Genomic DNA, 21,614 nt, shown 5'->3' with positions numbered 1-21,614 from the left:
AATGGCCAACATTATAGAAATGGTGAAGATACCTTTTAATTCTTTGTTTGTGTTTGTGTTTGTTTGTTTGTTTTTTTTTTTTTTTTTTTTTGGGATAATTACAATATGCTGCTAACCTTGTAGTTTGAACCATTTTTCTACTAGACCTTCAAGCACTTTGTGCATAAGAAGGTGTCAATTCAGCTACAAGGTCTTTGGCTTGTTTGTGTTTGTTGAGGCTTTGTGTTTTGACTGAAAATATTTTCCCCATTTTTGGGTGCTTGGTCCAACTGAAAATAATGGTCAATGTGAAAATTTTCTCAAGTTGACCGTAAAATAACTCCCTTTGAGATTAATTGCATAAATTAAAATTTTTTAGCATATCTTCTCTGTAAAACAAAGTTTGAAAATATCCCAATCTCTCTCTTTTTCACCCCCACCCATGACCCACCCAACCCATCACTACCATAAACTACTCGTGACCACCGGTGCCACCACTGCAATTATTAACGCCTCCACCGCTACCATTGGCACCACAAACCTCTCTCTCTCTCTAACCCACCCACCCACCTGCCTAAACTGTACCAACCATCACCTTGACAATCACTACCCACCCTTGGCAACCCCTTGCAAGTTTAAATTTTGTTTTGAGATGATTTTTTTTTCATGCAAGTCAAACACTTGAAAATGTTTTCTCTTTGCAAGTTTAAAATTTGTGTTGTGATGATTTAAAAAAAAAAATTCATACAAGCCAAACACTTGAAAATATTTTCCAATGCATTTTAAAGAATATAACTAAACACTTGAAACATATTTTCTTTGCAATCATAATATTTTTATCTAAAAATATTTTATAATCCAGGAATCATTTTTAGTTGAAACAAATGAAACATCAGGCATTATGTAACTAAAAATTAGGTTAAACTGAACATATTTATGTGAAAATCAACAAAAGGCTTTTTGAAATTACTGTACTTCCACTTGAACCAAATCTCTTTTTAAATAGGTTAAATTGAAAGTTTCTCTTTATTTCTCGTGTAATGGAGTCAAGCCAAGAAGAAGTTGACGTTGAGATAATCCAGGACCCAATGGAGCTATTAATAACAAGGTTGGCTTGACCAATTTAAAGTCTATTTTTTGAATGAATCAACTTTAAAAGTTAATTGGCACTCCTTGCCAAAGCCAAGTTTTCATTATCGTTTCACTTGTATGCATGCTTAAAATTTCTAGGGTAAATTTTAAAAACCACCCCTGAAGTTTGTGATAATATCAATTAAGGAATTTTTTTTTTCCAAATTACCTTAAATATGAAACGTTTTTGTTAGTTGTCAGGTTTCAAAAGTAAAATGGAAACTAACATCTCGAGTTTCTAAAACTCGAGATCTGTTTACAATTCGAGTTTCTAAAACTCGATTTTTGGTGTTTGTCATACCCAATTTAGCCACGTAGAAATTGAGTTTTTAAAACTCGAGATCTGGTTGCAATAAACATAAAACACAGCCACTTTCAAACACTGAATCACTCTCAAACACTCACTCTCAGTCTCTCAGAGTTCAAACCCTCTCAGTCTCTCAAAGTTCAAACACTTTCTCAAAGTTCAAATACTCTCACTCAAACATCCAAATCAGTCACCCTCAACCTCTCGGCGTGCAAAAAAACTCACCCTCACACCTAAAACCCCTTGGCGTGCAACAAAACTCACCCTCACCCTCACCCTCACCCTCACCCTCAAACACTCTTCTCTTTCCTCACAATCGGCTTCAGACGATCCCCTCACCCATACCTTCAAAATGCCTTTCGTCCCTACCAACAGAAGTTCATATTTTTGCAAGTTTGAAGGTATGTTTTCTCATTTGTATGTTCATTTATAGAGAATTGAAAAATGAGGAATAATTTGTGATGTGGTGAAGGTACTTTTTCTTATAAAAATTTGAGTTTTTTAAATAATTATTCCATCTGGTTCCCCCCCCCCCCCCCTCCTACAAAATTTGGCATTTTTTGGTTTATTTTGTGAGATTGTAGCTTTTGATATGAGGAATCTCACACTTCAAATTTGGCAGTTTCAGATTTTTTTTTTTCATTTTTGAAAATCTTTCCTTTTTCTTTTATTTAATTTGTTCTTCTTGTAATAAATTTTGTAATTTTTAGCTGAAATATTATTGTAATGTATTTAAAATTTTCATATATAATTAAAAGAAAAAGTATCATTGAATTTAAGTTTGCTTGTTATTTTGAGGATCTTTGTAGCTACAGTGGTGAATTTGTGTAAATACCTTATTTGTTCCTTAAAGATGACAACATTTCACATAATTTGCAAATCTGGGCTTGCAAACATTCGTATATATGTAGGTTTAAATAAGAATCCATTAAGGAATGTGGTGATTTTAATACGTAAAGTTTGCATTTTTTTTGGTGTTATTTTATTGATATTGCAACTTGCATATTTACAAACATTATGTGCTAAATTAATTTCCATCTGGGTTTGTATAATTAGGTATTAGAAGAAGAAAGTGGACATAAGGGACAAATCCTTAGATTCATTATGAAGGAGATTCGGGTTTTATTTGTTTGGCACGTGTCACTTACTATTGTCTTGAGTTGAAATTAATAGAAGATAGTAGAAGTCTGTTTCATCTCAACTTTTGAGGATATAGTTGTATGTGTATAGTATTATGTGTACATATAAATCCAAGTTTTTTCCAAAAAACATAAAGCCAAGTTTTATTTTTATTTTTTATTTTTCAGTCTATGACTAGTGTTACATAATGACAAGAAGTTATTTGCCTCCACACTATTAATGATCTCACAGTAGCACTCTTTGCAATATGGAGCCTCAAATCGATGAGGAGCTAGAGATCGTCTGCCCTGATCCAAAAAATACTTTATTGCTGACGCAACAACCAAATCATCGATCAACCGACATTTGGATGGCGAGGTGAAATATCTAGTTCTAACAACCGCTTTAATTTTTACAAAGCAAGTTTCACTTTTAGCAAGTTCTTTCAAAGTTTTATATCTAGTTCTAACAACTGCTATAATTTTTATTGATTTTACAGGACCTGGGCCAACTTCAGTGCCGTGGTCACTCTAAGGAGATGGCAAACATAATGATGCAAGATAATTGGGTGATTGACATTATCAAGTTGCTGGGGCTAGAAGGATTGTTTAGGGTCCCTTCTAGAGAGATAGATCATGGCCTAACATCAGCCCTAGTTGAGCAATGGTGGCCAGAGACTTATATGTTCCATCTTCCACATGGTCAGATGTCAATCACCCTACAAGATGTGAAGGTCATTTTGGGATTTCCTGTAGACGGTGAGGCTTGGTTGGGCCGACTGCTGTGGGGGATTGGAGCCAACTGTGCGTGGAGTTTCTTGGTTTTGGAGTTCCGACGAATGACAAAAAAAACTTTGGTCGGGCAACGAATTATCATCAGCCGCCTTGTTGAGCGCATTGTAGAGCCCTGCCTCATGATGCAACGGAGATTTATATACATCAGTATGCCTGGTGCTATATTTTAGCGCTACTAGGGGATAAGATTTTCATGGACAAGTCGAGAGACAAGGTAAATCTGATGCACTTGGAGTTCTTGTGGAACCTTCGTGATCCGCCATAGTATAGTTGGGGTAGTGGTTGTTTGGCATGGCCGTACAGAGAGTTGTGTCGGACAAGCCATAAAGAGACATCGTAGATTGGTGGGGCATTGCAATTAGTCTAGTATTGGGCATGGGCAAGGTTGCCGTTCTTGTGCCCAAAGATAGAGCCCCCACCTTGATGTGATTATGGCTCATGGCCAAAAGCTCCACTTTCATTTAAGTAAGTATTTTAATGATATTCAGTGTGTTATGCAATGTACTCTTCTTAGTAACTAAGTGGTATTACCCAATCTTATGTTATTTGCTCATAACTGTAGGTGGGTGCGGGTGCCAAGCTTGAAGAGTAGGCCATTCGGCATGGCGTTGGTCCACTATCGCAAGCAATTAGTTAGAATGCAGCCAGACCAAGTATATTATCTAATCAAATAGATAAGAAAATTCAAGAATTTCTTCTAGAGTTTGTGTGAAGGTTTTATAGTTTGTCAAGATCAAGGACAACTTTCATAGGTTTACCCATCAGAAGTTAATATGCACGAGACATGCATTTGCTTTGAGTAAATTTTATTCTTTGTACAAGATAGTATCTCTTTCCGTTATTGTGTGCAAGACTTTCATTGCTCACTCATGTTGTTGCTTTGAACCTATTTTTATGGATAGTTATTTCAAATATGTTTGATGTAAAGTTACTGCGAAATATTGTTGTTCTAAAATTTGGCCTTTTTGGAATCATTATGTGCCCATTAGCTAGTGGAATTAACGTTAATAAATGTTCTCTCCAATTAAATTCAGTTTTGGAAAGTACCTGCTGCCCTTGTCCTTTTTCATGTTCAAGACTCATGGTTGATTGGTCCGTGAAGCTTAGAGTGTTTTTGTTTTTGTTTACTATTCAACCCTTTATTTTGTGTAGAAGTCAATACCTATATCTTTTTGTATGGGAATTTGGATGAGGAGATGAGTTCTTTTACTACTTGATCATATCCTATCAATTGTTTCTTAACGTAAAGTTTCAATTGTTTGCTTGAATTCGAGGATAGAATTTCCTTTTAAGGCATTGAAAGGAATAGTGTTCCTTTCAAATGATGAAGGTTCATGCTAATATTCTGACTGTTGGTCAGCTTTTAAGTGAGTGTCTGAAACTGTTTATTTTCGTATTTATGATCCTTTATATTTTGGCATGATATCATCTGTGGTGGTTGAGTACTTGTGTCTTTGGTTAGTGTAATGTTATGTGCCCTATTTTGTTTGACATTATGGGAGGAAGTAGAGCTTTAGCCATATAGATTTAGTCATAGGCCTTTGACTGTAGAGTTTTGTGGTAAAATCACTTTTATAGCATTTGGTAATTCACATTCAAGTGTTTAAATGTTTGTTTGACATCAGTTTTTAGTTTCAGTTGTTATGTACAGCTTTTTAAAACCTTACTTTTTGTCATTTTTTCTCCACTTTTTTAAGATACAAGTATACTTTACCGTAAAAAATACTTTACTGCGGTTTTAACAAAAATTTTTTTTGCAAAAAACTAAGTAAGCTGTTTTCAAACTCACATATGTTGGTAATCAAATTGATATAGAGAGAGATATGACATTGGAGAACATAAAAAGTGTTTTAGCTTTTATATATAGTTTTTTAGAGCCTCACATTTTTTTTTTTCACTTTTTTCCTTATATTTTTAAGATACAAGTATACTTTACCACAAAAGTACTTTATTGCAGTTTTAGTAAAAATTATTTTTGCAAAAAACTAAATAAGTTGTTTCTAAACTGACATATGTTAGTAATCAAATTGATATAGAGAGAGATATGACATTGGAGAACATAAAAAGTGTTAATATAAAAGTGCTACTAAAACTAGTTATTGTATTATATAAAAATATTTCTTCACATTCAGTAAGTAGCTTACGTTTTTTAATTTTTTATAATTGCCATCATTATTTTCTTTGTCTTGTTATATTTTTAGAAATTCGATAAGTTGGTTAATTTGTGTTCCAATATAATTGTCATCATTATTCAAGATCTATGTGTCAAAAATGGTTTCCGCTCAGAAAATCAAGTCTCTAAGACTCGGTTTTCTATTTGGCAGAACTCGAGTCTGTAAGAATCAAGATCTATGTGGTGTTTTCTGTCCAGCCTATCAAGTACAAAGCGGCTCAAAGCGAGTCTCTGAAACTCGAGTTTTACTTACATCTTGAGTTTCTAAAACTCAAGATGTTAATTTTCATAATCCTTTTGAACACATGTTAACTTACAATTTTGTCCTCCCTTCCTATGCTAAAAGCCAAATATCCTCTACCAAGTCCAAAACATTTTAAAACCTACCAATTCCATTCTAAAGAGCCAATTTTGTCCCTGAACTTAAAAAAAAAAAAAAACGTTACTTTTTTTTTCCCCTCTTCTTCCTTTCCCCTTTGTCTCTTTCCTCTTCCCTTTTCTTCTCTGAGTTCTCCATCACAGAACTCTCTCTCTAATGGAATCTTAGCCATGGCGAAGCCCATAACTTGGTCATCGACATCAACAACACCACCACGCAAGGTTTTCCCGATTCCCACCGCAAGATTGACCTTGACCCCATTAGTGCTCGCCCTTTCTCTTCCAAATCAGAACCCACACTTCTCGCTCTCTACGCTTTCGAAACCAAATCCTGCAATGGAAAGCTGATTCTCATCCAAATCCTCGACCTCTCTCAGCCCTCGCTTTACCACACTCCTCGCTGCACCACCGCTGCCGCGCACCGCTAACAATCGTCCTTCTGTTGGTATTTTGTTGTTGCCTTTAAAGCTGCAGATTGGAGTTAAAAATCAACGAAACGTGCTTGATGCCGAGTTGGTCTTAGCTCGAATTTTTCCAATCCGTTGCCTGGGCCGGCCAGGACTGTCCTTGTAAAAGAGAGTTCGATGACGAATTCGAAAACTGCATGTCTTTTTCGGATTCTAGAGTGATCGAGAATGGAATTGAGATTGAGATTGAGGGTGTGGTTGAAGAGATGAACAAATAAGGGGTCCAAAAATACAAGGCTGATGAACAAACAAGGGTGTGGTTGTCGAGACACACAAGAAAATGTCTAGGGGTTGACCAGGGGGTTATGCTGAAAGTGGCTCTAGGAGGTCTTCATGAGGGTCCACACAGTGAGAAAGAAGGACGAAAAGGCATGAGGATAGGCAGCATGAGGAAGAAGAGTAGTCCGGACTTGGAGAGGGGTCATTTGAAATGCTTCAGATAGCGTCCGACGCCTCGCGGCGCAACCGTTTCGACAGAAGGGATTAGGAGCTTGAGCAGAGGGATTAGGAGCTCGAGCGTTTACGAAGACTGGTGAGGGATTTGGAGTTGGAAGCGAGGGGTAGGTGTCGAGGAAGGGACTGCGAGGAACGAAGGGAAAGGTCGGCTAGTGTTGGGGACCACTGTGTAGCAAGGTCCCATCAATCCAGATCTCATCGGCATCGCAATCGCTTACGCGAATATGCAGATCGTGATTTGACTTCCGCAGAAGGGGGATGACCTCGAAATGTGGCCATGGACGCAATGAGCTGGGCATTACGCCGAGCTGCTCGGTCACCATTCTCAAGAGATATTGAAAGTGCACCAATGCCGAGCAGATTCGCATGGCCGCCGTTCAACTCTTATGATGGAAAGATAGACCCGGTGGAACATGTAAGCCACTACATTCAAATGATGTCGTTGCACGCTCAAAATGATGCGCTAATGTGTAAAGTGTTTCCTTCGAGCCTTGGCCCCACCGCTTTGAGATGGTTCAATGGATTAAGGAAAGGGTCGATCCACAGTTTTTCTGAATTGATCCAGGAGTTTGGCGTACGGTTCATGACTTGCAGCCGAGTCCAGCAACCCGTGGACGCATTGCTATCAATGAAAATGGGGGCTGGGGAGACCCTCCGCAATTATACTAACCGGTACTAGGAACTATAAAACGAGATCGGCGAGTGTAATGAAAAAATCGCAGAGAGTACTTTTCGAATGGGGTTGCCCGGGGATTCCGGATTGCAGGAATCATTGACAAGGAGGCCTCCTAAGGACATGAGGCAGTTAATGAGATGCATCAAGGAGTATAAACAGCTGGAAGATGATCGGTTGCTGAGCAAGGGCAAGGCCCCGATGATAAATCATCCTCGGCATATCGATTTTCAATCAAGACCCCGGTGGGATTTAAGAATTCAAGAACCAAGGCCGCAGATGGGAGAGGTGAATGTAGCCTTCAAGGAACCGATACACAGAATTTTGGATCGAATCAAGAATGAGCCGTCTTTTAAGTGACCGAACAAGATGGGGGGAGACCCGTCTAGGAAAAATCAAAACTTGTATTGTACTTACCATAAAGACAAAGGGCATACCATTGAAAAGTGCAGGGTGTTAAAAGATTATTTAGAGCAGTTGGTGAAAGCGGGGTATTTGAAAGAGTTTGTGGTGGCACCAAGAAATCAAGAAGCCGCGCAAGCGGATCAGTTGTGCGGAAATCCTCTCCCACCCCCTTTGGGGATAATAGAAGTCATCCATGTAGCTCCAAAAGGCGCTCAGGCGTCTAGGAGAAAGGGGGTATTGGCCATGGTACCAGCAAAAAATTGCACAGAAGAGTAACCCTCCAGGAAGAAGTTGAAGTACGCTCGGCAGCCCATTGCTTTCGATGATGATGATATGGAAGGCACCATTCATCTGCATAATGACGCTTTGGTGGTTATGGCCTAGATAAACGGTTTCATAGTAAAGAGGATAATGATAGATCAGGAGAGCAGTGCGGATGTAATGTATCCCGACCTATACAGGGGGGCTTCGTTTGAAGAAGGAAGACCTGTCCAAGTATGATACACCATTAATGGGGTTTGACGGCCATATGGTAATTCCAGATGGACAGATTTCACTCTTCGTAAATATGGAGGGTAAATAGGTGATCGTAATGTTCATAGTAGTTGCTTCTTTCTCCTCGTACACTACTATCCTCAGAAGGTCGTGTATTCATGCCATGGGAACAGTGCCATCCACCTTACATGTGAAGGTCAAGTTCCGTATCGAGAAGGGAATTGCCGTGATGAAGGGCAATTGACAAGTAGCTAGACAGTGTTTAGTGGTCGGGGCTAGCCGAGGAGTCGGGCAAAAGGAGTCAACCGAGGAAACCCCCTTATAGCAACTACAGGAACCCCAAGAGGAAATGGGGGCTAGCTGTGCCGAGGACTTAGTGATAGTAAAGATTATGCCCGATTATGAAAGGAATTTTCTAATAGGGGCAACTTTGAAGGACGGAGAGATAGTGGAGTTGTTGCTTTTTCTTGTACAAAACATAGACGTATTCGCTTGGAGTTCGTATGAGTTGTTCGGGGTTAACCTTGAGTTTATAGTCCACAAACTTAACTTGGATCCTCTGCACCCTCCTAAGAAGTAGAGGCCAAGGAGATCAACTAAAGAGCACGTCGAAGCCATCAGACAAGAGGTTGGAAAGTTGAAGGAAGTCGAGGTCCATAAAGGAGGCGTTCTTTCCAGAATGGCTTGCAAACACTGTGGTAGTAAAGAAGAAGAATGGCAAGTGGAGGGTTTGTGTTAACTTTACTGACTTAAACCGAGCATGTCCAAAGGATCCATTCCCAATGCCGAAGAATGATCAACTGGTAGATGCCATGTATGGGCATCCAAGGATGAGCTTTTTAGACACTTTTCAAGGTTATCACCAGATTTCCCTGGCTACCGAGGATCAGGAAAAGACCGCATTTATAACACCTGATGCTAATTATCATTACACTATGATGTCGTTCGAATTGAAGAATGTCAAAGCCACTTATCAACGAATGATGACAAGGATGTTTAAGGATAAAATTGGTTGTACGGTCGAGGTATACATCGATGACATGGTGATAAAAAGCAAGCGAGAGGGGCAATATATTGACGACCTCAAAGAAGTGTTTGAAATACTCCGACAACACCAGCTGCGTCACAACATCGATAAGTGCGCCTTTGGAGTAAGGGTCGGCAAGTTCCTAGGCTATTTGATCACTAAATGGGGAATCGAGGTTAACCCCGATCAAATTGAAGCCATGAAACGTCTAAAACCGCCAAGCAATTCAAAAGAGGTCTATAAATTGATTGGCATGTTAGTTGCCCTTAATCGGTTCATTTCCAAGTTTGCTGATCGGTGTCGATCATTTTATCAGCTTTTGAAGAAGTGGAAAGGGTTTCAATGGAACGAAGAATGTGACAAAGCCTTCCAAGACCCAAAAGAATATCTTGGGCGAGCATCAATGTTGACAGCCTCGGAGCCCGAAGAAGATTTATACATGTACCTCTCGGTATCCGAGCCGCGAGCATAATGTTGCTGAGGGATAAAGGTGTGCAGCTACCAATATACTATATAAAACATTTGTCGACACTGAGACGAGGTATTTGCCATTGGAGAAGTTGGTGCTAGCGCTCGTGCACTCTACTCGAAAATTGCCCCATTACTTTCAGGCCCACACCGTCTATGTCCTGATCGTGTACCTTCTGCAGTCATTGTTAAGGAGATCTGACTTTAAGGGGAGGATAGCTAAGTGGGGGACTCGGTTGGGCTCTTTTGACATGAGATACAAGTCAAGAAGCTTGGTGAAGGGTTAGGTTCTCATCGATTTCATCGCCGAGTTCTCACCAAAAAAATGTTGGAGATGGTCTACCATGTAGAAGTCATCCCGTGGAAGGTATTTGTGGACGGCGCATCCAACGCAGCTGGGGCTGGAGCTGGGATCGTAGTTATCACCTCGGAAGTAATAAAGTTGGAACATTCATTCAGATTAGGCTTTAGAGCCTCTAATAACGAAGCCGAGTATGAGGCCCTATTGGCCAGATTAAGAGTTGTCTCGGACTTGGGAGCTAAAGAGGTGGAGGCTTACTCGAATTTCCAGCTAGTAGTTAACCAAGTAAAGGGGAACTTTGAGGCCAAAGATCCCCAGATGATCGAGTATTTACAGTTGGTGAAGCAGAGTATGGGCCACTTTTCAAATGTGAGAGTGAACAAGTAGCTAGAGGGCAAAACCGACACGCCGACTCCTTAGCCACATCAGCAGTGTCGGTAGCCAATGAGGTGCCTTGATTAATTAGGGTGGAATTGGTGGCTGAACCGAGTATTAACTCAAAGACAAGAGTTTCAAAAATTACCACTGCCAGGAAGTGTTGGATGGATCCTATTGTCAACTTTTTAGTTGAGGACCGAGTGCTAGAGGATGAAAAAGAAGCGGCCAGAGTGCGCCGGACCGTTGCTCGGTACTGGTTATCTGTCGATCGGAAACTATATCAAAGGTCGTTTGAGGGACCATACTTACAATGTCTGCACCCTAGCAAGATTGAAGAACTCTTGGTTGAGCTATATGAGGGTGTGTCCGGTAGTCACGTTGGTGGACGTTCATTGGATCACCGAGCAATGACTCAAGGGTTTTGGTGGCCGTAAATGCGGAAGGATGCCATCGAATATGCACGGAGGTGCGAGCAATGTCAAAGGCACGCCCCGACGATCCACCAACTTGTTGGGAACTTGAATCCTGTTAGTAGCCTGTGGCCTTTTGCCTAGTGAGGGCTGGACATAGGTGGACCTTTTCCTCGGGCAACGGGGCAAGTGAAGATTTGTGTTGGTGGTAGTGGACTACTTCATGAAGTGGGCATAAGCGGAGGCACTGGCAAACATTCGAGATGTAGATTTCAAGAAGTTTGTATGGAAAAACATTATAACGAGATTTGAAGTCCTAGAGTCCCTTGTGTCAGACAATGGGCTGCAATTCGACAACAAAGCCTTCCGCAAATTTTGTAACAATCTTGGCATCAGGAACCGATATTCTACCCCAGCATACCCGTAGAGTAACGGCCAAGCTGAAGCCACCAATAAGGCCATTGTTAACGGATTGAAAAAAAGATTAGAGGGTGCCAAGGGTAAGTGGGCTGAGGAATTGCCTAGCGTTTTGTGGGCGTACCAGATGACCCTGAGGAGATCCTTGGGAAAGACTCCATTTTCTCTAACTTTAGGAGTAGAGGCTGTCATACCAGTTGAGGTAAACCTATGTAGCACCCAGGTTACAAGATTCACTCCAGCCGAGAATGAAGAATTGATGTTCCGATAGCTAAACTTGTTGAAAGAACACCAAGAAGCGGCGACCATTCAACTGACAGAATATCAGCAGAAGCCCGCCCAAAGATATAGCAGAAGCGTGAGGAGAAAGGAGTTTATCGCGGGAGATCTAGTACTTCGAAAGGTAGTAGGGAATACACGAGACATCAACGCAGGGAAGTTGGCACCAACTTAGGAGGGGCCATACAGGATTACTACCATTGCTAGCGCTGTGGCGTATTTTTTGGAAGACTTGGTTGAGAGACCACTCCCCCGGCCATGGAATGCTCACAATCTGAAGAAATTTTATCACTAGTTATCAGTTGGCAGGGGTACATATTGAGTGTAGTATTATATGTGCATACTGTTAATTAATACAAAAGCAATGTTTATCCATGTAGGTGTATTCGTTCTTATGATTCCTTCATTTTCAACTCATTTGCCCTGATTAATATATGTGCAGAGGAAAGTAAAATATCCTAAGGACAGAAACCTGTCCTCGGTTCGATCTTCATCATCGAGCAGGTGGAAACCTTACACTATATCCTAAGGACAGAACCTGTCCTCGGTTCGATCTTCATCACCGAGCAGGTGGAAACCTTAAATCGAAATATCCTAAGGACAGAAACTTGTTCTCGGTTCGATCTTCATCACCGAGCAGGTGGAAACCTTAAATCGAAACATCCTAAGGACAGAAACCTGTTCTCGGTTCGATCTTCATCACCGAGCAGGTGGAAACCATAGACTAAAATATCCTAAGGACAGAAACCTATCCTCAGTTCGATTTTCATCATCGAGCAGGTGGAAACCTTACACTAAAATATCCTAAGGACAAAAACCTGTCCTTGGTTCAATCTTCATCACCGAGCAGGTGGAAGCCTTAAATCGAAAGATCCTTAGGATTGAAACATCCTCAGGGAGAAGGAGACCTTGCGCCAGGCTCTTGGCAACCCGCCCCCCTTCGCCTTGTGCCCACGTCCTTACACTGGCGGTCACCGACCAAGGCTTTTCGCCCAATCTAAAGACGGGCTGCTAACCCACCTCGTACTGGGAAGAGCACACCACATTGGTCCCGACCTGGACCACCGGTTGAGGAACAATCGGCTCCTGGATCTTGGGCCACCTTTTGCGCAAGGCGGGGTCTTTGGTGAAGCGTCACTCGGGACGAGAGTGGTTTTCACGATGGTGCACTTCCTTTTCTTGCCCTCACCAGTAAGAGGAGTCTGATCCTTTCCTTGGGGGAGTTGAGGTTGAGCTATAGGGCTAGCGCTGGGCAAAAACTGAGTGAGGTTCATCACTCTCTGCTTCACCATCTTCTCTGCTTGGTCGGCTTTAGCACTTGAAGTACTAATCGGCTCGGCTGCTTCCTTCTCGGCTACCGGGGCAAGGGCTTCATGCTGCTCAATGGCTACGTGTCTCTTGCGACTTTGGGACATGCGCTTAGCAGACTCATCCCTCACCGGCGCAAGATCTTCTGCAGTAGTGTACCGAGGACCAAGATCCCAAGCTTCAGCAGCGGTGAGTGAGGGCGGGAGGAAGTTTGTGTGCCATATGTCTATGTACGAGAGGAGTGGGCTATCTATGAGCAAAGCCTGGCTGAATGATTGCCAGGTTAAGTATACGGGTGCAACGCCGAGTATCAAATGGGATGCCCAGAGCTGTCCGTCCGTATGAACAAAAATTTCTGATCTAAGTACAAAATTAAGATCCCGAACGTTTACAACCCGGAGATCTGGTAGGAACCCTTTTGATTCTGCTGCAAATCAACAAAAAGAACGATTATTCTGGTATGTAAACAACTAAATGACGCAGACTTAATGCAAATGAAGGCTCTCGGTACTAACCAACTTTGCACGGCGAGAACGGGCAGAGGGTCTCGTTGGCAAACAAATTTTTGTTCACCCAGACAAATTCCCCCACCGAGTTTCTGTTCGACTAAGGCAAGCACGATATCAGCCAGACCCACATATCTCTGATCTTTAAGTAATAATCAGAACTAATTTTTTCGCATAGACTATACATGAAGTTAATGTCATGCTGGTTTAACTACAAACCGAATATGTGGTTTAATCTACTCACACAACTCACCACTCGGTAAAAATTGGAGGCGAGTTGGTCGGGACATAGACCGTAAAATCTAAAGGTACCAATGACAAGGGGGTCGATCGGGAACCTAACCCCACCCTCAAGAATGGCCATCAAAGGGAAAAAGACAGTGTTTATGCCAGTGCGCCTATGGAGTTCGATATCGCCCTCATGACAGTAGGCGATATCGACGTCTCCAGGAACATTGTAGGCAGCCTTAAAGTTGGCCACGGACGCCTCTGAAGATAGAAGGTGGGAATAACCCATTCTTAAACTAAGATTGAAAGAATGTTGAAAAAAAAAAAAGAAGAAATGAAAGGAAAGGTGGAGAAAACTTACTTTGGGAGTCTAGGAAGGGGTGGTGTTCTTGACTGAGAGATGAGTGCACAATAACAGTATGCTTGGCAGAGAGGTAGTTTGGAGAATGGAGGAATGTAAAAGTGAAGCAGGGACTCAGAAGGAACTATTTATAGGAGCCAAATAAGAGGGATGAATGACCTTTAATGAATGGGAAGCGGGAAACCCCACGAATTCCCATCTTAACTGCCACACGCGTGCCACCTCGGTTCACGAACCGTCAGATAATGATGAATGTTGAACCAACAGTCGCCACACAGCTTTTTAGGGCGCATTAATGAGTCTTTTAAACCGCCCTATATCTGCCCCTAGGATTTCTTGGATAGTGCTTGGCACTTGGTCCTTGATTCGTGCCCGGGGGTCGGGCACGGATCAAAGGGGGGCTATTGTACGAGATGTTACTTCCCCTTAAGCCCATTGTTGATAAAACCCACTTAATGGCACCTCATGTGTAAGACCTTGGGCTCATTGGACCTTAGGTCTTTGGACACTGTGTGCAGTTGCGTGTACTATTAGGCCCACGAGCTTGGCCCAAGCAAGCCTTGACGCCCATCAAAAGCCCAAAACAACGAGATAAAAGCCATTTATGACATGAACGGTGAAGGTAAGATCCTATCTGGTCCAGGGAAGGTGAGTCCCAAGATGCTCGGCATCACTTAGGGAGTATCGCTGCAGAGCAGTTCCTCTAACGATGGAACCGGTTCCAATGCCACTCTCACCACCTCTCACTCCCAACTAAACACCCACTTAAGGGTAATAAGATTGGACTTCTCTTCCCATTCATCACAAAAATAATCATAACTCTTACACTAGTCATAAGCTATAAATATGAGATGAGAATAAGGAAATGGGGTGGGGATTTTTTAGGGTAAACACTGGGAAAAAATAGGGCGATAATTTAGAGAGAGAGAGAGAGAGAGAGAGAGAGAGAGAGAGAGAGAGAGAGGAAGTAATTCTGAGAGGTCTAGGGAAGAGTGGAGGTGACGAGTGTTCCTAAGTGGCCGAGCGTTCCTAAGTGGCCGAGCATGGAACCCCCATAGTAGGAAACCCAAAGCCCATAATACAAATAGATTGTGAGCCCAAATAGAGGTTAAGCCCAACAAACACATTTTGGGTGCGCACAATAATATAAGTAAAAATAAATTAATAATAAAAGGATTAGATGAGGAATTTGAATTGTAATCAAATTAAGATTTTAAAGATTTTTATCAACTTAGAAATAATAGGAGAAGAAGATAAGAACAAAAAAATTATATCTTTTTTTTTAATAAAAAGACAAAATATTTCTGCAATTTGGTGTAGCTACTTGGCGCAACTATGGCTTCTAAACCCAACTTTTGTTATCTATACTATCTATAAGAAGATTCTTCTCTTTAAACTGGACTTTTATGTGATTCAAAAATATCCCTAGACACTACGTTTAACAAGGAAAAAACTTGGGAACAACCAAGTAAAAATATATCTCAAACTCCATTTAAAATGCCTATAAAATAGGAAACTTTCCTACTAATCCATGTTTCCAAAAAAAAAAAAAAACTTGTCCAAAATTTAAAATTCAAAAATTCAAAAAAACTTTTAAAAATTGAGATGAATGGAAAATTATGACACTAAGATTCTTCTCTTTAAACTGGACTTTTATGTGGTTCAAAAATATCCCTAGACACTACGTTTAACAAGGAAAAAACTTGGAAATAACCAAGTAAAAATATATCTCCAACTTCATTTAAAATGCCTATAAAATAAGAAACTCTCCTACTAATCCATGTTTTCAAAAAAAAAAAAAAACTTGTCCAAAATTTAAAATTAAAAAATATTAAAAAAAAACTTTTAAAAATTGAGATGAATGGAAAATTATGACACTAGACAAAAAAAATAAATAAATAAATAAATAAATAGGATACTAGACCCATATATTCAAAAAAAAAATTCAAAATTGAAAAAAAGAAAAATAATGACACTAGACCCAAAAAAAAAAAAAAAAACTTCATCGCATGCACAAAGTGCATGTGATAAGGCTAGTATAGTATATGATATGAAATTTGGCTTATATGTTAAAAATGAATAAAATGTGTAAGATAAATAACCTTTCTTTCCTTTTTTTTTGTAAGATAAATATCCTTAACCACTAACCACCCACACATATATCTATATATATATATATATATATATATATATATATATATATATATATATATTTTTTTTTTTTTTTTAGAATGAAAGCATAATATATATTCATGGACAAATTTGAATACAAATTTATTTTTGGCTTTTTCAATGGCCAATATAGTCCATATGGGTCTATAGCATTGATTTTGGGTGTTCTAGATATCGTCTAGGTTTGGTTTTTGTAGTGTAGATTCTCTCCTGCATTCATTATATAGCTTTCAAACGGGTCTTACTTATATTGAGAATTAGCTAAAAATTAAAAAAAACAAATATTCTTTAAATTAAAAATGGCTCGACTTCTCATGCTTTTTAACATGCTTTTGGTCCGATCAAGGTAATCGTTGAAATGGTTAAAATGGTTAGAGAAAGTGGCAATGGCTTATATGTTAAAAATGAATAAAATGTGTTATTCAATGGTAAAACGTTATTTGGTGGTATAACATAATAATATTAACTCCCCCCCCCCTTTTCTCTCTCTCTCTATATATATATATATATATATATATATATATATATAATGAAAACATAATTATATTCATGGACAAATTGGAATAAAAATTTATTTTTGGCTTTGTTAATGGTCATTATAGTCCATATGGGTCTATAGCAATGATTTTGGGTGTTTTAGATATCGTTGCTATAGGTTTAGTTTTTGTAATGCTGGTGCTCTTGTGCATTCGTGAAGAAGGTTTCAAACGAGTCCTACCTATATTGGGAAGTGGCTAAAACTAATAATAATAAAAAATGATCTTTAAATTAAAAATGGCTTGACTTCTCATGCTCTTTAGCATTCTTTTGGTCCGACTGAGTTACTAAGGTTGATACCATGACCAATGAACCAACCAAGCTTCTTGTGAGCTAATATGAAGTATAATAAAATTTATATAAGATTTATATAGTTTCTAAACTTCTATATCGCCTCTTTCTCAATATATTAAATATTACTAAACTTGTTTTCATTACTAAATTAACTTGTGATTTAAGAATAATACCTTTGCTTAGGAATTTACTATTTATGAGTTTTTTTTTTAAAGTGATTTTTGTTTAATCAAAATGATTTTTTACTTGAATGATTATCATACATATTTTTTTTTCATGCTTATTTATGCTATACTATTTTCTATGGCTGTTGATACTGTATTTTGTCTAATCCCGATTAACGCGTCAAAACAATGATAAAAATCCAAACAAATAAAAAATCACGATTTTTAAAGCCAAAAAGGGGCAATAAATAATTGCAACATGATCCGATGGTGAATTAAAAAATTGCAACAATTAAATCCCTTTTGATAAGAATTAAGACCAATTAACTTCCACAATATTAAATTTCATAATTTCAAAATTTTACTACTACACATAATAACTTTTTAGTTTCATTTATTGAATCAAAGAGTTTAATATCACATATGACTTGTTGGTACATTTGGTGTTACATGCATAGAATAAGAAACATAAGTATCCACTTCTAATTTTTCCTTTTTCCTCCTTAAATTTGAAACAATAATCTAAATGATCATGGACAATTGGGGTTTCTACCAGGACCACCATAATAAAAGTAGTTTATAAAATTTGTGACATTATAGCAATTTGGTTTACTAACAGCAATTCCACTATAATTGGGAAACCTGAGAACATTTGAACCATCAACAGTTTGAAGATTTTTGAAGTAACTAGCCCTTTGATACCCTTCTTCAGGGAAATGACCGCTGCCCATTTGCGTTGAGGTGTTCTCCCCATTTTTTTGTAGGTTTGTCACCTGTCCTCCCCATAGGATCTGTGAAGCACTTTCAGACAAGGATACAAATAGGGAGGCAGGCCAATATCCCATTAGATACTTATTCCCAACTTGCAACCACCAGTCTCCCCCTCCTTTGATGTCCTACCTCATTGTACATGCCATGCTAATCAGTTTGTAATATTTTGAATGATGAATGAAGGTATGAAGGTTAAATATTCTTTCACTTGTTTATGTGCATACACATGCCTGTAATTGATGCGACAATATACGTATTTTAAAAACCAAAAAAAAAAGAAAAAAAAAGAAAAGAGATATCTATATTTAAAACATAAAAATAAATGTGAAAAAAATGAAAGAGAAAAAGAAAAAGAATCTATTTTTGTGCAGAACAACTAGACTTAAATTTGCGGTCTTAAAAAATAAGTTAGGTTAAAATTAATTGAGTATAGAAAAACTTGAAACTTTAAATTTAAAAAGTTGTATGTAATAATAAATAAACCGAGAAATAAGAATTTCAAACATAATTTGTTACAAATAAAACCAGAAGAATATAACAGAGCTTGGGCCTTGGGCCATATCTGTAACATTTGTTACTATGAGTTTTGTTATAGAAAAACTACATATGAAGTAATTGATATGTATCCAAAAATTAGAAGTATTTGATAAAGTAATTAAATTGACATATTTTACTACCTTCCAGACAAGGAGGTGGAGTTCATATTGGGAACCAGCATAGACGGAAATAGGGTTGAGGCTTCCACCCAGCGCAATTTCCTTGTTGATTTGAACAAAGCCAGGTGAGCACAATAGATTGTAGCAACCCCTAGTTTGATTTGAATATTTCTGCAGGAATGGATAAAAGATTATTTTTTGAAAACCAGTAAAAAGAAACAATAATGGTGGGGAAGTAAAAAAATAAAACACGTACATTAGTAAAGAAAAAAGTGAAGAGTCTTGTGTTGTAATCTCCATATACATTATAGTTGACCTGTTATCACACACAAGTAATTTTTGTAAAATTGAAAATTATTAGTAATTCAATGTTTTGCAAGGGCCTAAAAGAAAAAAAGTGATGATGAAATTAAATAATAAATATACCATCCAGCCAGCGTCAATGCTATTAATCTCTCTACCAGCATTATCACCTATGATCAAGAGTTGAGACAAGCTGTACTCATCTTGTTCCTGGATTTGGGGTTTCCAAGTGTTTATGGTTGCCTTAGTTCCAATACTTATCTCCCGTCACAAAAACTATTGCATTCTAGAAACTCAACCAAAAAAACATGAAGGTTGTGAGTGTCGACTTCTTGAGTTCTTAATTAGTAGTAGTAGTAGTAGATATCATTGAGTTCAAACCTATTAAGTTGTACCTCAACGGAAGCAGTTTTATTGGTGTCCGTGGTATCAAATTGAGGGTATTTGTTCCTTCCATAATTTGCTACAGAGCTTGCCCTTAATAAATCTTCTTCTTTAGTTCTTCTAATGGGAATAGTTTCTTCAGGACACCTTCCATTCAAGTGCCATAGCTGAGTAATTTTGGACTCGGACTTTGAAGAGAAGTCGTCGAATGAAAGCCCTTCTGGGTGAAAACTTGGTCTCATCTAAGGCATATATGTGCAAACCCAACCCCATACCATACCATACATACAATAGGGATCAAATTATTAGCGGTTCCAAATGATCAATTACTAAATTATACTAGCTAGTCACCTGAATTGTATGATTCCTGAAGAAAGGATGATCAAAAGCTGGTTGGTTTTTGATATGTACACAGTCGATTATATCTCCATCTGGGCTCTGTATCAGATACATTTTCTCATCACACACAGTTAGATTTCAATTTAAGATCATAAAAGTAGTAAATGGGAGTCATGGAGACACCACAACACACAAAAGAGAATGATTATTTTAGGACTAAAGCTAAAAGTACTATATAAAACACAAGCTTTGCTTACCCCAAAGAAGAGAAAAAAAAGGAGAGAGAGCTAAAAAGAAGAGAAAAAGAAGGTGGGAATATATAAAAGTTCAACTACAAAATTGGTTGTAGCATAAGGCAACAAGTTCCTTTAAAAAAATTAATATTGCTACATAGTTTGAAAATCTAATTGTTAGATGCATGTTCTCTAAACTCTTAACACGTATGTAAAATTCAAAAATTCTCAACGAACAAACTCAAATTCTCAAATTTCAATAAAAAATCAACCCTGAATCAAACCAAAAATTCTTATACACAAACTCAAAATTCTCAACAACTAAAACTCAATTCTCAAATTTTAAGATAAAAGATTCTCAAATTTCAATCAAAACCCAACCATGAATCAAACCATAAATTCTCATACCCTAACTCAAACTTCTCAATGAATTAAACCCAATTCTCAAATTCAATAATATACAAATCAAATTTATCAACCATAAAACACACACAACTAATTACCAGCAATTTATTTTTTTTAAAAGAGGAAGAGCAATTTAGATCTAAGAGAACCCATGGCGCAAATCCATTAAGAACCTACCCCAAATCTCAGCCACCCATTACAACCATAAAACCTAGCTACTTGCCACCCACCATAACCCAAAAACCCAAATTTTTACACCTAAACAAACATGGTAAAATGTGTAAAATAATTTCTAGAAAATATCTTACTTCAATAAAAATGGAGTGTAAAAAGAATGTTATATGAAGTAATTAATAACCTCGATGGATTTAAGAGCAGGCTTGTTAAGGCGTTTCAACTGCCGTTGAATATCCAGTTTTTGTTTCTGACCAAAGATGGTGTTAGTGTTTCCAATTCCAACTGCTGCCATTGGTATGAGAAAGCACAAGCAAAAGTTCATCTTTACTACCCTCAACCACTTCCTCCCCCTAACACAAGGAGATGCCATAACTAACTAGTACTTGAAGAAGGTCACTGGTTTGCAGTGTACAATGATGTAATTGCTAACTTTGATCGTAATCTTTGCAATACTTAAAAATTTTCAATTGTTTATCTTTGAACTGTTACACATTCTGTCTATGTATCTATCTATTTATATTCATCAATTCTATTTATAATCATCTATTTATAATGTTTCTATCTATCTATCTATCTGTCTGTCTGTCTGTCTATCTATCTATTTATCTCTCTCTCTCTCTCTCTCTCTCTCTCTCTCTCTCTCTCTCTCTCTCTCTCTCTATATATATATATATATATTTATATAATAACTAATAGTCAAAACTGTTGACTTTTTGTTGACCATTCTTTATTGCGCCACGTAGCTAAATAACTTTATGCCACATATACAATTAAAAACACCGAAAAATGTGCATTTTGAACGAAAATGTGCCTCTTGATTGAAAAGGTACCTATTGAACGTAAATGTGCCTCTTGACTAAAAAAATACCTATTGAATGAAAATATGTCTATTGACCAAAAAATGTGCCTATTAATCGAAAATGAGCATATTAAATGAAAAGGTGCCCGTTAAAGAGTCGTAATCCTTTAGGTATATATAGTGGTTCATATTTATTTAGAAACTTCTTCTCAACTTCTTCCATTTCATCTTTTTTTAGAAACACAAGAAATTGATGGGTTAATAGTGAAAAGGTCCAGGAATTAAGCCACACCAACGGTAACAAAAAAAATACTAAATGA

At 38.2% G+C, this 21,614-nt stretch overlaps 1 pseudogene; it reads right to left on the bottom strand.

Annotated features, from left to right (window-relative positions):
* Positions 1-17,757: 17,757 nt before the first annotated feature.
* On the bottom strand, positions 17,758-20,787 carry LOC142643953 (protein neprosin-like; annotated as a pseudogene).
* Positions 20,788-21,614: the final 827 nt, after the last annotated feature.

Source organism: Castanea sativa, chromosome 7 (genome assembly GCF_040712315.1).
Source record: "Castanea sativa cultivar Marrone di Chiusa Pesio chromosome 7, ASM4071231v1".
Lineage (NCBI taxonomy): Eukaryota > Viridiplantae > Streptophyta > Magnoliopsida > Fagales > Fagaceae > Castanea > Castanea sativa.
This window is presented reverse-complemented; position numbering and strand designations above follow the sequence as displayed.